Source organism: Ornithodoros turicata, chromosome 2, assembly GCF_037126465.1.
Source record: "Ornithodoros turicata isolate Travis chromosome 2, ASM3712646v1, whole genome shotgun sequence".
NCBI classification, from domain to species: domain Eukaryota; kingdom Metazoa; phylum Arthropoda; class Arachnida; order Ixodida; family Argasidae; genus Ornithodoros; species Ornithodoros turicata.
The window spans coordinates 48,974,046-48,990,057 of record NC_088202.1 but is presented as its reverse complement, the minus strand read 5'-3'; the positions used below and the strand labels follow the sequence as shown (position 1 = coordinate 48,990,057).

At 44.2% G+C, this 16,012-nt stretch overlaps 1 protein-coding gene across 2 annotated transcripts in view; it reads right to left on the bottom strand.

The window, feature by feature from the left end:
- Positions 1-16,012, bottom strand: part of LOC135385380 (thrombospondin type-1 domain-containing protein 7B-like) — a 552,806-nt gene that overhangs the window by 132,881 nt on the left and 403,913 nt on the right. The window lies entirely within an intron of this gene.

Here is a 16,012-nt window from a genome sequence, read left to right as displayed (position 1 = left end):
TCTCAGAGATCACCGTTGTCCCAAATCCTCGGAACAGCCATCACCCGCATGAAACGGAAAATTCCTATCTCTTCGATTACGAAAGAATCGTCGGCACTAGCACCTCTTGTGATACATCCCTCCATATTTTAGAAAGGATACGAGAACTTCTCGACTTCGCATTGTTTCGCTGCCTTCTGTAAGATATGTTTTCCTCAGGCGCGCCGAGAATTCCCTCAGGCATGCCATGAGCCACCCATGCGGAGCGAGAACCTCTCTATGGTGAAAGCGCATGACGCTAAATTCTGTTTTCATCTGAGGCTTCCGTCTGGGAAGCAAAATTGGAAAAGACGGGAAACGTATTTGTACTTCAGCTGTAAAAGGATTTCTGGGGAAGTTGCTGCCTCAATATTCCTGGCGATACTGGCGTGCCATTCTATCCGAGCGCGCATGCATCCAAAAATGAAATCGGCTCAAGAAATAGTCTCGTGAAGGAATCGTGTATTGCTTTTCTCTTTGTATAGCATTCAGCGCCTCCAGCATTCGCAAATATTTTATTGTTTCAATTTGCGAATGGTATCGAATCATTCTGAGCGTTACGCAAAAGTTATCGCATGTAAACAATTACTGAATACTGCGAAGGAAGATCTTTTTCTCCAAATTTGCATAAGCGACAGTATTTTTTAAACATACTTATATGTTAAAGGTTCGTGTTTGTGGCGCATTCAGTTTACAACAGCTATAGTTGTAACAATGAAGTAACAGCAACTGATGCTTCTTATTAGACTTAATATGCTTATGTTGACGTCAGTTATATTAGTACCAGAATAACTCAATAGTGAGGAAATGAGGACAGGCTTCGTTATTCTTGCTCCCAAGAATAACGGTACAGCGAACTCAAAGGTGTTTGTGATTCAAGAAAGTACTAACTTTGCCCGTGTTTCTCAGCGCACGTTTTTTTCATCGTTGTTGAAAGCAGCACTCAACACACAGACAGAAAAGAACACGAGCGACACAGACAACTGCCCCAAATGAGGACCTTTCATATTTTTTCCTGAGTTCGGCAGCGCTACTGAAGCTTCGGCTAAAACACAAAAGAAATGGCACGAAGTCATATCCTAGTGTGCGACCCTATAGCCTACGTGTTTTTTCTTTTCTCCATATTTTGCGTTTCTGCGGCAACACAGATGATGCTGATGATGCTGGATAGAGAAAAAATGGGAAGGTGAGCCACGACTAAATCGAAATGGCTACCCCAGTACATCTACTTAGAGCAAAAAAGAAAAAAAAAGAAAGGAAAAGGGCAATGGCGGTAAGGAGAAAAGTTTCGTCGGTGAATGAAAACGACAAGCCACAGTCAAGCAGAGAGTCAAACACTGTGTAAGTCACAACATAGTGTACTTGACCGATCTTCGTTCTCCGAAGGGAAAGACGAAATGATGCTACCCTGAGAAGCTGGTGAGTGACGAAAACTCATATGCATTGAATGTCGAGGGAGTCCAAAAACGATATTACAATAAACTGATGCCGCGAAACGCACTTGGTATTTATTACAGCTCACCCAATAGCAGAATGTACTGAAAATTCGCGTATATGGGGGCGCTGGCAGGTGCCTTACGAGTCTGGTGCTTAATATCACACAGCCTCCAATGAGGACAATCACATTGATCTACCCGTCCACTCATGGGGTCCGCACACTTTTATCTTTGATATTGTCCACCCATTTATGCGGGTTGTGTAGTCTGAACCTCCACATTAAGGTTGTTTAGAGCCAGTTTATTAGGTTAGGTTAGGTCCCGCTTAGGTTGTTAGGTTAACCTGGTTCTCGGCTATTTTATGCGTCAGTAATCCGAAACTATTTCCTACAGGCCTAAACTGGAAGACGCCGCAAATTAAATGTAGAAGTCATTCGGTTATCCTGGCCAAATGTGCGTATGCAGAACGCATTTTATCGCACTAGTTACGAGATTGGGTCGCGAAATACTAATCCAATGAGCATGGAATTCAACTGCCTTATCGTTGCGTCCACGTAGTAATTTCTGTCTGTGCGGTTCAGACGGGTAGGTGCTTTTCTGTCTGGTGCAGGTAAACGCAACTGAAGCATCTGTGCACTCTTTTAGGGTTCTGTACATCGATGGTGTTCGAACTTTTGACGCAGAGAATAAGCTCGTGTTGGCTGAAATACACGATGTAATGCATACATGCTCAGAGGACCCGGCCTCTACATTAGTCCGTGCCACCTTGGCGTTCTTCTCGGCGTTCGGTCACCTTCATTTTGAATTGCAATGCATTACTGTCCCGCTGTGATACGATCCCAAGCAAATCAGAAGGCCAGCTTCGCCATCCTCACATTTACATTACAACAGCGCGAGGACGTTATGCCTCCCGCTAATAAAGCTGAGGAGAGACGTATCGTTTGGTTTCTTCCCCTGCGTATGAGGGTCAGTGCAGTCAAAGCACCCTTTACAGGATATATCATATATCGGCAGACGCAAGCTTTCGTAGACTTCTTATTTGTAGACTTGCATTACTCCGCATTAAGAATAATATTTCGTGGTTTTACGCCGTGAACCACCTGTGACCCCCTCGATCAACAACACAGTCATCATACCGTGGATTAGCTTCATCCTCCCCTGGCGTTCTTGCACCGAAAGTATTAGCACAATATCCCTGGCGGGGAATGACCTGTCTAAGCAACATGTGCCGCGCCACTATCATGCGTTCTAGGCCAGATAATAATAAGCGAACAGGATGTCTACGTGATCCATCTAGATCGAAAAAAAAAAGTTTTAGATTGCGCGTCGCAATTTTAGCGTACCTTATAAAGGAGGCGTACGGCGGCAGCAAACGAAGGCAAAGTGAGAGAATTCTAGAATGGGGGTTTCGTAGCGCTGTCAAGCGGTGCCTACAGTATTCATTTTGTATACGAAATTTATCTAATTTGCAAAATATAAGTATGATTACCAAATATCGTTGTCCAGTTTCTGTTACGCTTATCGATGTGTGTTTCCTTCTAGCTGTCTAGTTGTCTTTCCCTCTAGCAACATATCGCGTGCGCGCGAGGGCGACACGATTCACATTGGGGCGAGCTTGGGTACCCAGGCTACTTTCTAAAAATAGCGTGCGCAGGAAAAACCAGAGCAGGGATTGCTTTCTGCGCACCCACCACTCCCAATACCAGTGGGGCCCCAAGACCCACTTTGAGTACCCTATCCTAGCGCTCTCAAGTGAATCGCAGAAGAGGGATGAGCTCCAAATGGGAAAAAGCTTCCACCTCCCTGACAGTTGGTGAAGATCGTTCACGAAGAGAGAATCCGTCAAGTCGGTCCGACAATTTTGTGTCTCAGGTCAATCACCGACGACGACAGCACCTGACATTTTTTTTGTTTTTGTCGTTTCCGCTTTGAGCTCTTCCAGAGTGGAATATACATGTGAATCGGGAAAATTATTCGACTAGAAACTCGATCTTACGTGTAGAAAAATTTGGTTTTTGAATCGTGATTAATCGCCTTTAGAAAAAAGTTGCTTTCGATTTTGAATGCCTGACAGTCAATTCTGCAACGTGAGAGTCACAGCAACAAATTACTCTGAGCCACACAGTCACTTCTATGCATTTCTACCTCAGTACCTTCCCCATTTAAAATAAAATTTACTCGTTAATCTAAGCTCCATAAGCGAAATCCAGAAAGTAATAAATCCGAGGAGCGTTACGCGCGCAATGCGATCAATCTACTCAGTCTAGTGATGCAAAAAGTACGGCAGAGACGTTATGTGAACTATTTTCAGTATAGCCCAAGAGATGGCTCGATAGTTCGTCACGAAGAAAATTGGTCCTGGACACGTTGAAAAATGAAGACCCGAGACAGAGGAACGCGAGACCTTTTTCAAGTGGAGTGACGTATCCGTATTGATCTCTTTTCAAATTTCGTAGTACATGCGAGGTGTGTTTTACAACAAAATTTGGCGCGGTAATTCAGTATGCAACTATATTTTAACGGAAACGCCAGCAATCGGCGAGAGAAAAACAGCGTATAGTTGCTTAAAACATCTGACTGGGCTTGTTGGTACATGCTGGTACATGTACAGGGCTTGTTGGCGCATGTGGACGTGCATATCTGGGACAGACCGGCAGGGGCGTGAAGGTGAGGTTGCGGGAGCACCCATGTGCAATCCCAGCCAGATTAGGAATGCTGTCGCAACATGTCGCCTCGTGTTGCTCCAATACTTCCTACGACGACACTTTGATTAAAGGCAAGTTTCGGGAAGCTAGGACAGAGAAATTCGGGAAGCTTTCCTGATAGAAGAGAGAGGGGAGGAATGCGTGATCATGGCCTCAATAAACTTATCTGAAAGGGAAATAGTTTCTCCGGGATGAATAAAAGCACGTACTAGTCCTAATAAAAAGTTGCTGTTAGTGCGCTAACCATGTGTGTTTGTCCTCGTCAGAAAGGGAAAGAGGGTTTCTCAGGGATGTATCAAAGCACGTATTAGACCTAATAAAACAAAAGTTATTGTTGTTGTTAGTGCGCTAACCGTGTGTGTTCGTGCTTGTCTGTTGAGCGCAACTTTCTGCAGTGTATAGTTGGCCGCAGACGGCCAGGCTAAGCATGTGAACAGAAGATGTTCGACGTCAAATTGCATCATCACGTAAATGTCAATTGCGGCATGAAAAATTTGCCTTGGTGTCTTGATTGAAAATGGTATAAAAGGCTGGCCCGGGTAAATGTAATCTTCGATAGGCAGCAATCCATATTTAGAAGAGAACATTGAACAAAATATTGTTGCGTTCAAAAACAGAATGTGTTGTGAATCTACTGAAATGAATATGTTTGTGTTCAAGGTCACAACTTCCAGGGTCTTCGGAAAAAGAATATTATGCCAACGGTTGTGGCCTGTCAACTGACCCTGCAGCACATCTGTACCCGCCACCGACACCGAACTCAAGTATAAACTGATGCTTCAGTGTGTGGAGGTAGGTCGTCTGCTGCATTTTGCATCCCAGAGGAAGGAGTTGAGCACCGAGTCAAGCTCCCTGTCATGGCGTAGGCCGAGGCATTTTCGATACTGACTGCTTTGAGACATGCCTCTTGGTCGGCGCCCAGGGTTTGGACGATCTTGACCAGGAGTAAAGTGGGTCTTGAGGCACTCGCCTCTTACTCCGATAAAGTCTTCATTGACATCACCACCATGATCATCGGCTTGCACTCCGAACTTGTGTCCCTGGATCGCTGCGTGTTGTTCCACTGGATTCCGAGCCATGTCGGACTTCCTGGCAATGGTCGTGCTGATGCTCTGGCTCGGCGTGCCCGGCTTGCTGTCCTTCCCCTGACGTTCTCTATGTGCCAGCTGAAAAGCTTTCAATAGGAAGTTATCCGCACGAATACCTTCCTGCGATTCATTGGTCCGCTAATGGCCGGTGTTGTGCATGGCCGCATGCTGCGTAACGAGGAGACATTGCTTCATGGGCTGCGGCTGAACGTGGCATGGACTTCACTCTTCCCGTTCAAGATGAGCCAACCGCCTTCTCCTCTATGCCTCGCATGTCATGTAGAAGCAGATGTGCGACACATCCTCTTCGCATGTCTGCGGTAGGAAGGACACCATCTGGGCTACCCAGAACTTTCCCTCTCAGTGCTACTTGGTCCTACTGAGTACGCAGAGGTCACAACTGCGCTGTTACGGTTCCTTCAGGATGCTGGGCTCTTGGACACTCTCTGATATCTCTAAGATGCCTGCCTGAACAGCGACTACTGCAGGAACAGTCTTCGTCGATATTACTGTATAGTTTTCTATGGTTTTTGTTTGTTTTTGGACTAGCAATCCTCTTCTATGCCCCATATATCCCCCCCCCCCCCGAACTTCAATTCCGAGTTCACTCTACGTCGCATCTACCACTCCCGTACCATGCATTACAAATTTGCCAAACCTTCCAAAAACCAAAAGATCACATGGCTTGAGGCACAGAAGGAGGGCATGAGAATACGTTGTCAATTTTTGAGCGTAAAATTATTATGCAAGCTAGCTGGTGTAAACTTAACGTGGGCACCTTGCACCTTCGAACCCCTCAACAACATATTCTCACGTTTCCTGTCTTGCCGAGACGGCAGTATTTACCCCCTCCCTTTCCTCCTTACCTATCTGTCCCTCCTACATTCTAGAATAAAGCTTCACTGCTGGTTTGAGTCCTGTCCTGTGTTGTACGTTTGTTTGTTGCCCACGTCACATCGTCAATGTTGCTCTCATGCAGGTTCGGTGGTTGCCGTGATGCGCGCAACAATTAGTTTCCAACTACGTCAGCCATTTATACACGACCCCAATATACTTTTTCACGACCTCATTTTAAGCCTTACACAAGCAATGACATACACTAATCAATGATGTGATCGTTATCTCCTTCTGCATCAATAAGGGGACGGCGTGAAGAACAAGTGGAAAGTACACTTTCTGTTTGAGTTTCCCGTTAGAGCCCAGAGTTCGTGCACGTCATCGGGTTACACCGAAAACAGAGTAAGAAGCCTTTCTTCACGGTGTTTGGACTCCCTTCAAGGCGTAAAGCCTGAGCGCTAAAAAAGAGCGCAGTCGCGCAAGCACTTAACGACGTGTATTTAGAAAGCGTCAGATTTCCTCAATACGCTTGTCGGTAGAAATTCTAGAACCTTAATAAATAGTGTCTACTGCTTTTTCTAGTGTGTCCGGAGAGTAAAGCTACCGTACTTGAAGGGATTAGTGTTTTTAAGTTGTACGAACTCTTGCTGTTACTGAGCGCTCTGAAACAGGGATAGTAAACTTCTGAGCACTGTTTCACAAAACATATTTGAAGGATAAGATGTGATGAGATGTCGTACACGGAAAATCATACACATTGATTTATTACGTAGTGACATGCGACTAGGGGAACCACTAATGGAACGACTAGTTGGACCTTTGTGTGTTTTATAGGCTGATTGTACTCTGCGCAACTAGAAACAAGATTAAAGTGCATCTTGTTCCTGGTTGCACACAGTATGTTACCGTTGCCTCACGATTTGTGATGCGTTTGGGCATCTCTGTGTTCCGCCATGTGCAGATAGAGTGTGACTGTGTCCGTCTTTGCATCCAACTATCGTCATAAAGCAAGACAAAACGAAGAAGCGCTTGCAATTTTCTCCAATTCGGCTCATGTGGCGTCTTTGCAGACAAATACGGTTATAAATTGTTCCACAAGAAGTATGTAGCACCAACTGAAAAATGAGAGTTCAAACGCCATCCTTAGGCGTCGTTTTCTCAATAGTTATGGCGAAGCAATTCCTTACTGCAGAATGATTTAAGACACTCTACACTTGAACTATCATCACCAAGAAGCTTTCGACAGAAAAGACGACGAAACAGAGAAATGTGTCAACAGTGCATATTGCCGTGTTGGAATACCACTCATTATTCAAATTTCTCAAGTGTCATAGACAGACAACGACTACTGGAGGAGGAGTCTCCACACTTTCATGTGGAGGAGTTATGACGATACGGGGTCACTGTGCAACAACTTCAGATACTGCGTGACTGTCGAAAGATGGCGCGACAGAAGTAACAAAAGTCACTTAATTATCTGCATTGCCTTACCACCAGCTTCGTCATACTCAATTACCAGCCAAATCGAAATCATTGATGCTATGTTGTTTCTTTCTTTCTTTTTTATCACACATTCATTTATCCACTGCAGTGTTTAACCTGAGCCATACACATGACCAGAATTCAGGGACACCTCCTTTGATGCAGGTTCTGCCTGATAGCAGAAGAACATGTAAGAGAGCCAACTTGAAAGAAAAGTACGAGGTGAGGAGGGAGGAAGATGGAAAGAGGTGTGGGCAGACGGGAAAGGGAATTTGTACATCAGATATCGTGCGCGGAGCTAGGATATCAGCAGCGATTGCCTAACGCAGAATGAAACCGTGATGAATCAGCTCTGATAACTTTTGCCAAGCTTTTCTTTGCTGTACTGCTGCTCAGAAGTCTGGGTTCCTACTCGTAGCGTGTGGAACGGGATGATTAGCACTCGTAAGGCTGGTCAATATCTGTTTTTGTTCTCTCTGTGGGGAATGGGGATGCCGTCAACGATGAGAAATGTGCGTCCTGGGGCGACCTCTAAGGGAACTGCCGGTATACAGGGTGTCCCAGAAAACGTGTCATTGAATTATAATAAAAAAACTACACCACCTAGGGTCATGCGGTCGATGGCATTTGTTCTTAGTGGGTTTTTACCACCTCCTCATGTGAATGTCGTGTAACGTAAGTTTAATTATGTAAATTTTTGCGAGCTTAAGTCGGAAATTTGCCTAGTAAAGGTCACTTTTTTACCCCACCAATGTGAAGAGCGTGTCTAATTTAGTCAAATTAATGATAATTGACAGGGATATTCAGGAGCTATCCCATCGGAAAAAATCGCCGAACATCATGCTCTACAGAGGTCGCACACAATAGCGCACGATGAATTTTTCAGCGCAATCTTTGTCAGTCCGACGAAAGGAGGTTGGAAAGCCAGCCCTAACCGACATCGCAGAAAGAGATAAAACAGGCACGGCTTATCACGTTCGACTTTCGCTAGGATAATGCTTTCCCTCTCCCAATTTTAGGAACAGTTACTTTTTCTACTATCACTCTGTGGGCTGGCTTGATTTGAGTGAATTCGGCACGCTCTTCATATTGATGGGGTAAAAAAGTGACCTTTACTTGGAAAAATTTCCGAGTTCAGTCCGCAAATATTTACATAATTAAACTTGGAGTACGTGACATTCACATTAGGAGGTGGCAAAAACCTAATAAGAACAAATGCTGTTAACCGCATGATTCTAGGTGGCGTAGTTTTTTTTTATTATAATTCAATGACACGTTTTCTGGGACACCCTGTATGTGTGACAGCGTCGGAGGAAAACCTGAGAAATTACCCTACATTATGGTGATAAAAAATTATGCTCTATAAGCTACGAAGACGAATTCAGTAACTGCTGTTCAGTTTGTTATTTGCACCTTGTTACTCCGTTATCACTGTATCATATAGTCTCTTCCCGCCACCATCGAGAGTTTGTCGGTTACAAAAACCCTCCCCTAAAAAATAAAAATAAACAAACAAACAAGCAGAAAAGTGCTTATTTTCAGAACATCTATAGGTGGCAGCAGGGTCACGTTCGACACAAAAGGTGATTGGTAAACCAACACCTCCTATAGATAGCGGTGGGCCTACGCGCTTACGTCACCTTTGGAGGCCTGTCCAGCTATGCTATCTGCTTCGAGCTTTCTTCTCGTTCGCTCTTTCATTTACTTCATAGCAGCATCCGCAATAGTAACATCGGGCCTTCCTCTGTGACGCAGGGCGCGGGCCTTCTCCTTATGTTGGAGCTGTTGGGTAAACTCTGCTCAAATAAGTCCGGGAAACCGAGAAAAAGGAAGAAAGGTGCAATCGCAAACTGTGGTGATAAGATGGTAGGGAGCAACGGAAGTCATATCAAAGTTTCCTTTCATCGCACCAAGTGTAGAGTCGCGCAAACGTCCGTGATGTTTCCCGCAGATAATAGCCATTCTTCTGGAATTGTTACGGGCGTCTAATTCGCTTTATTGTGAACACGATAGACAACGGAAATTGATGTTCCCAGGCTGGAACACGTAGAAGGGACAAATACATACAAAGCCTCAAGTGCCTAAGAACAATGAATGAAGAAAGAAGGAAGTCACTGAAAAGGTTAGCCAGCTGCAGGACTCGAACCCACATCTTCTGGATTGCTGGTCCAGGGCTATACCAATTGAGCTAAGCTAACACGCCTCTCCAATGACTTCCTGGGCCGGCAATTCAGAAGATGTGGGTTCGAGTCCTACAGCTGGCCAACCTTTTCAGATAGACAATTTTACCAAACCGTTCATAACGTGGCTTTCCTGAACCAATCTGTGGATAAGGTTCTGAGTCTTACATAACTACAAATTGGCACCGGCAAGTATGATAACCTTACAAACGGTCTGCTAAAACTAATATTGCGCTTGTTATTGATAACGTGAAATAAGAGAATTCGACTAGCAAGCAACGACAGTCCTCGCAGTCCCATATGAAGACACTTTGTAATAATGGAGACGCGGTAAATAAAAACACGGATGCAAGTACAAGTTTTCTCACCCGTCGGAAGCACTGTGATTTTTAATCCGCAGTCTCCGTGGGACGTGCATGACTTGACATGACAGTTTGATTAAAATGCATGGGAAGGCTTGTGAGTGCGAACAAGGCTTCCTAGGCGAACAAAGCAGGTACTTCCCATAACGATGTAGTAGATTCGGATGTAATGAAAAGTGGTCTACCTTTCACATACTAGTCATGTTATATCATAGTGCCTAACAACAGGCCATCCAGGAAGAAAATTGTGACGCTCTTGCCTTGCCGTAATCTCAAAACCATTGATGGCTAGTAGTTAACTACATGTAGTTAAACTACCTGCTTGTAGTTTAAAGTAGTTATCAACTACTTGCAGAAAAGTAGTGGCAACTACTAGTTAAACTACTATTTCGAGTAGTTAACTACAGTAGTTAGGTTACTGCAGGCGCCAACTACTTCCGATTTTTCCGCAAGCTTTACGGCACGACTGTTCTTCCGACTTTTACCTTGAGCTATACTTGTTTGATGAGAACAGAGGTGCAATTGTGCCGTGCATGCGTACTATATCTTCACTTTTATCACTGCTTGTGGTTCATATTTAAGCGAACGAGAACACTATAGAATGGGTTTGGTGTTGATGGACAACGTTAATAAGTAGTTATAGATGTAATTAAAATACATTGCAGTAATTAAAGAAGTAGTTTTAACTACCTCCTCTGAAAAGTAGTTGAACTACTAGTTAAACTACTCCATCGCGAAGTAGTTTGTAGTTATAGTTAAACTACTCTAGAAGTGGCCATCACTGCTCAAAACTCTCTTCATAGAAAAGAAGAAACGCATGACCTTTAGATCGAACCAGGGAACACGAAACTAGAATCGACATCTGCATCACTGAACCACCAGCCCAGAATGTTGTCATCGTGAGGGACCAAGACGCAACCGCTTTGGAACGCACACTCAGCAGCCGTTACTTCTTTGGCCGTGTAAAAAAAAAAGAAGAAGAAGAAAAACAAATAAAAAAGCTGGGGCATACTACTGTGCCACGAAAAGAACCGTAGAAGACAGGTTTTGTCGGCACACTTCCCCTGAAGTCGGCCCAGGACGCATACTAACCCCCCTGTCCCCCACTCCTTCCTGCTGTACTCTCTGCATCTGTTCACGTCTGTACGCCGCTCATAGCCACAGTTGCTTCGCGGCGCTAACACGGAATTAAAAAAAAGAAGACAGGTTCACCTTTCTAGCCTGACATGAACGCTTTCGAAGAGGAAGATACTTTCTGGGCAACAAATGTCTCGAAATACAAGCACAAAGGCACGCCAATGTATTTGAAACGGCGAAAATTAGTACCACACACACAAAAAAAAAAAAGAAAAAAGAAAAAGAAACGACGCCCTTGCGTTTCATTTCAGTTGTACACCATCGTGGGACCTCTCATAGAAGTACCTAGTGTTGACACGTGTTTCTATAGCTCAGGGCCTACGAATATTCCAAGTGAAATGCATAGCCTCATTGAACGGTAGCGTGTACGCCGTTCAAGTCAACTTGAGGAGGGTGTGTCGTGCAATTCTGGAAATAATTGAAATATCAGAATCACGTAAAAATCTGTTCATATGGCGAGGGTAATCCGCAGCGCTTCCAATTGAAAATGACGACCTGGATTGCGATGAAACTAGAGTGAGTGATATACTAGTATATATGTACTGGGGGCGTCACTTGAGACTGACCAGAATTGTATTAAATTCGTGGTTAGGTTTTCTTTCCAAAAAGTCGTTGAATATATCTATTCCAGACGGGGCCTACTCAATGGTGGTGGTGTATCACTAATTAATGCAACCGTAGATTACGTTTATAATGAATCTTCACAATTCCTGAAAACAAGTTGAATGCGCAATTCCAGATTTGTAGAGCACAACCCTGAGAAGTCTAGTAAGCAAGAATCGAAACAGTAGCACTTTGCTGCGCCCTTAAAAAATATGCGAAAATGCACTATCGTCGAGCGTTGCGCGAGTTCGGCGGCCGCTTTTTCCTGTCGCTCTCTCACTGTTAACCTTTGACAACACTGACATCACGCTGTTTATCAAAACATGGGGCACCCCGGCTTCCTAACGTCCTGGTAGATATCGTTGTTTTTCTTTTGTTAAAATCTGGTAGAACGTACCAGGGATGGGCAGTATTTAAATACATTGTATTTAAAATATAAATGCATGTATTTAAAATAGGTATTTAAATACAGGCAAGAAGAAGGTATTTATATTTATATTTAAATACCGTTTTAGCCGTGTTTATATTTAAAATACACTTAAATACACATATCTCTTCCTCCAGTATTTGTGGGCTTCTCTCGAGTTCCACATGGTTAGCCTCCAGGGATGACAGGTATCTTGGTTAGGTTAGAGGCTACAGGTCACTCATCCTGTGTGTTTGGGGCTTTCCGTCCTTCTAGAAAACAGCACAATGTGCGAATGAGGGCATCGCCAACCCCATTGCTTGTCTTGGAAGCGGGGAGAGAAATGAGAACACCAATCCACCACTTGTGGAAAAGCTTTCTGCGCATGCGCAGCACAGCTGTACTCTCGTTACCGCGGCCCCCGTTTCGCTGTTCTTTTTGGTTGAAAACTAGGCGTAAGAATGAGCGTTCTGCTTTGTTAGATTGGTGGTTGATTACAGCAGTACAACATGCCAGTGAATTGTGTAGCCTATGGCTGTGCAAACTATTACCGCGGAGGGACATGCGGTATCTTGGGTTTCTACCGATTTCCGTCCGCGAAGCTCTATCCTCAGAATAGACCCTCGTGATTCGTGACCCTCTTGCGTCACTTGACAAAGCCTGGTGTCTAACCGTTAGCGGCAATTCTACTCAGTCATTCACTGGGAACTCAAGAGAATGGCTGCAGCGCACTAGACAGTTTTTGACGGGGAGTTTTTCACTGTCGTCGCTGAAGATGGAAAGTCGATGAACATAAGCAGAGGAGGCAAGCAAGCTGGCGTATACGATTGAACGGAAACATCTCCTTGAGTTCGAGGAGCAGCGGGCGGAGGGGACTGGACAGGGCAGACAGGGGAAAGGAACCGACAACGACGACTCAAAACTAGCAAATGAACAAATGAACACTTTATTCAAGATAGAGAAAGTGGAAGGAGCGATAACGAGTTCATTAGCTGGTTTCGAGTCGTTGTCGGTTCTTGTCCAGTGTCCGCCCTGTCTAGTACCCCTCTCGCTGCTCCTGAAATTATAACACCCTCCTGAAAACATGAAACGCTCTGAAATTATCACACTGCGTCACGGAAAAATAATGAAATATGTGGGCATTGTGTGCAGCAGACATGCATCCACAGGTGGCTCCATTTATACACTAATTTAAAAGAATAATGTGCCTGAACGGCTCAAAGTATTTACGGAAGTAGTTAGAGTATTTAAATACTGCCTCAATGTATTTATGTTTTGTATTTATATACTTTCATCATAAAGTATTTATAGGCAGTATTTAAATACATGAAAACATGTAGTATTTTGTATTTATATTTAAATACCCAAAAAGTGTATTTATGCCCATCCCTGGAACATACACACTTATCGAGCAGCAGAATCGGTGATTTTATTTTTGTTATCTCCGAGGTAATACATTGGTAGTTTTATTGACTGACATTTATCACATCAAATCGCAAACTGCCTTGGGCAGTGTTGAGCAGATCGAACGAGATAATGACGGAAAGAAAATCAAAGACGGCATGCTTTATGATAACGTAGACTGAGAAACGGCATCACTAATTCTCCTCACGCTTACTTCTGGGGAGAAAGCGGGATGTTCCATGATTTCAGGAACAACCTGATGTCAGTTGAAAAGGAGTGACACCGAGACGGGGAGAGGAGATATTGGCCGCACCAACTGTGCGGCTGTGCGGCCGCGGAACTGTGCAGAACGAGGATCCCTGTAACGGTGAACTAAGTCGGAGTGCAATGGAAATTCATTTGTTATTCACACATTCAGTGCACAGGCGATCGCAGAGCATTTCCGCAACTAAATCAGACCGAACAGCATGCAGTATGACATAGAGCCAGTACGGCATTATTAAGCCAAAACTCTGACGCTCTCGCCCTGCAGTTACTCTCATAGCTCCCACTTAAAATAAAATAAAATAAAATAAAAAAATAATATATATATATATAAAGAACTAAGCAGAAAACACATCGAACCACAGACCTTGAAAGCTATAACCAACATCCCCACCAGTGGGCCAACACCGCCCGTTGCTATCACCTTGACGTGATACAGACGCTACAGACGCTTCGCAGGCCACACTGAGCTTCTCAACACTTCTTTTGTCGTGGGAACAACATTGCAGCGGCCACAGTTCCTCACAAAGTTGCAAAGCGTAAGAGACAACTTCGCGTTTCATGTCTGACATGGGCATTTTCTGCAGCACCCATTGTTTTGGCCAAGTAAGAGAAAAATAGCACGCCAATGCATTCTGCCACGAAGCCAACACGGCGAAAATAAGTCCTCCAGGAACAAAACTGTGACGTTCTTGCGCTTCCACTCCACTTCTCCGCCATCGAAGGACCTCTCACAGCAACACCCATGTGCGGGCATTTCTTTCTAAGGCTCAGTGTCAACAGATATTCTAACAAAACCAGATGGAATGCATTGCTTCAATAGAGGGCAGCGAGTACGCCGGTCAAGCCAACTTTAAGAAGCTGTGCCCGGCACTTCTGGGAATGCTTTGGGAGGTTATCATCAGTGTTTGCAGTATAATTACGTGAACACGCACTGTTGTGTTGTCAGATGTTCTTAAAACCGAATCGCAATTGTCGATAAACAAAAAGTCTACTGCTAAAATTTTCTCAAATACGTTAACACAAACGAATTCATCGAACAGCGGCATCTTAGTAATTAATATGACAAGAGATTACACTTCAAAATTCGTGTTCCACCCGCGGGCGCATAATGTGCCAATCATGCTCTCAAAAGTCTATATAACTCAAGAATTGAAGTCAAAAACAGTTACTAAATCTAAATATGCAGCGAAAAGTTCAACGGACGCGTAAGGGTAACTTCCCTGCTGCACACCGCCGCAACGCAGAGAAGCCACTTTGACTGTTTCCGAAATTTGGCATCTGGGCCAAGTTTGCACCACAAGGGAACCGCAGACAATTGAGTGACTCTGGCACTTCTTCCAAATGTTGAATCTAGTGGTACCCTACAACGCATATCCACGGGAGTATTACGGTGCATCCTACATTATCAGAGATATTAAGCGATGAAATCGTCTCCTGCGTGAAAATACCCATACCTCCCATGTATTAACGGTCCGAAAAGCGGGAAGTCGGGGGAACCAAAGGCATTTCATGTATAATGATATTTTTCGTTTGTATAAGCTTAGAATAGGTGTCACAACGTGTATTTTCGGGAATATTACGATGCCTTGGATAGAGCAGCTGCTACAGCACTTTTCTATTGTCTTGGCGGCAAGTTTCACTCAATGGCCGCGAAAGGGCGCAAGGCGTCGCTGTCCACGAAAGCTGGGAATGACTTGTGCTCGATACATGCAAAGCACGAGAATCTACTACACTGATGACCGCACAAAGTGGTTGGCTTGGTCTTCCGATGCGTTACTCCACGGGACTGCTATACTTGTTGCGAAGCACGATATCCACGATATCGAAGTCCATTTGCCATATGTGAATGTATGAATGTGAACGTAACTGAACAATTCTAGTTATGGACAATTTGTTACAAAAAATTGAGCAACTTTCATTGCGAGGAGTAATGTCTTACTGTCTTAACGTTCTGGTCAGAGAAATAAATGTACACGCATTAGAGCATGTGGCAAGAGAAATGGAATAGGTTTTGGAGCGGAAACCATCGCAGAGACCGTATATCAAGCAGGCATGAATACATGTCATATTTCGAAACGTTGTTGTTG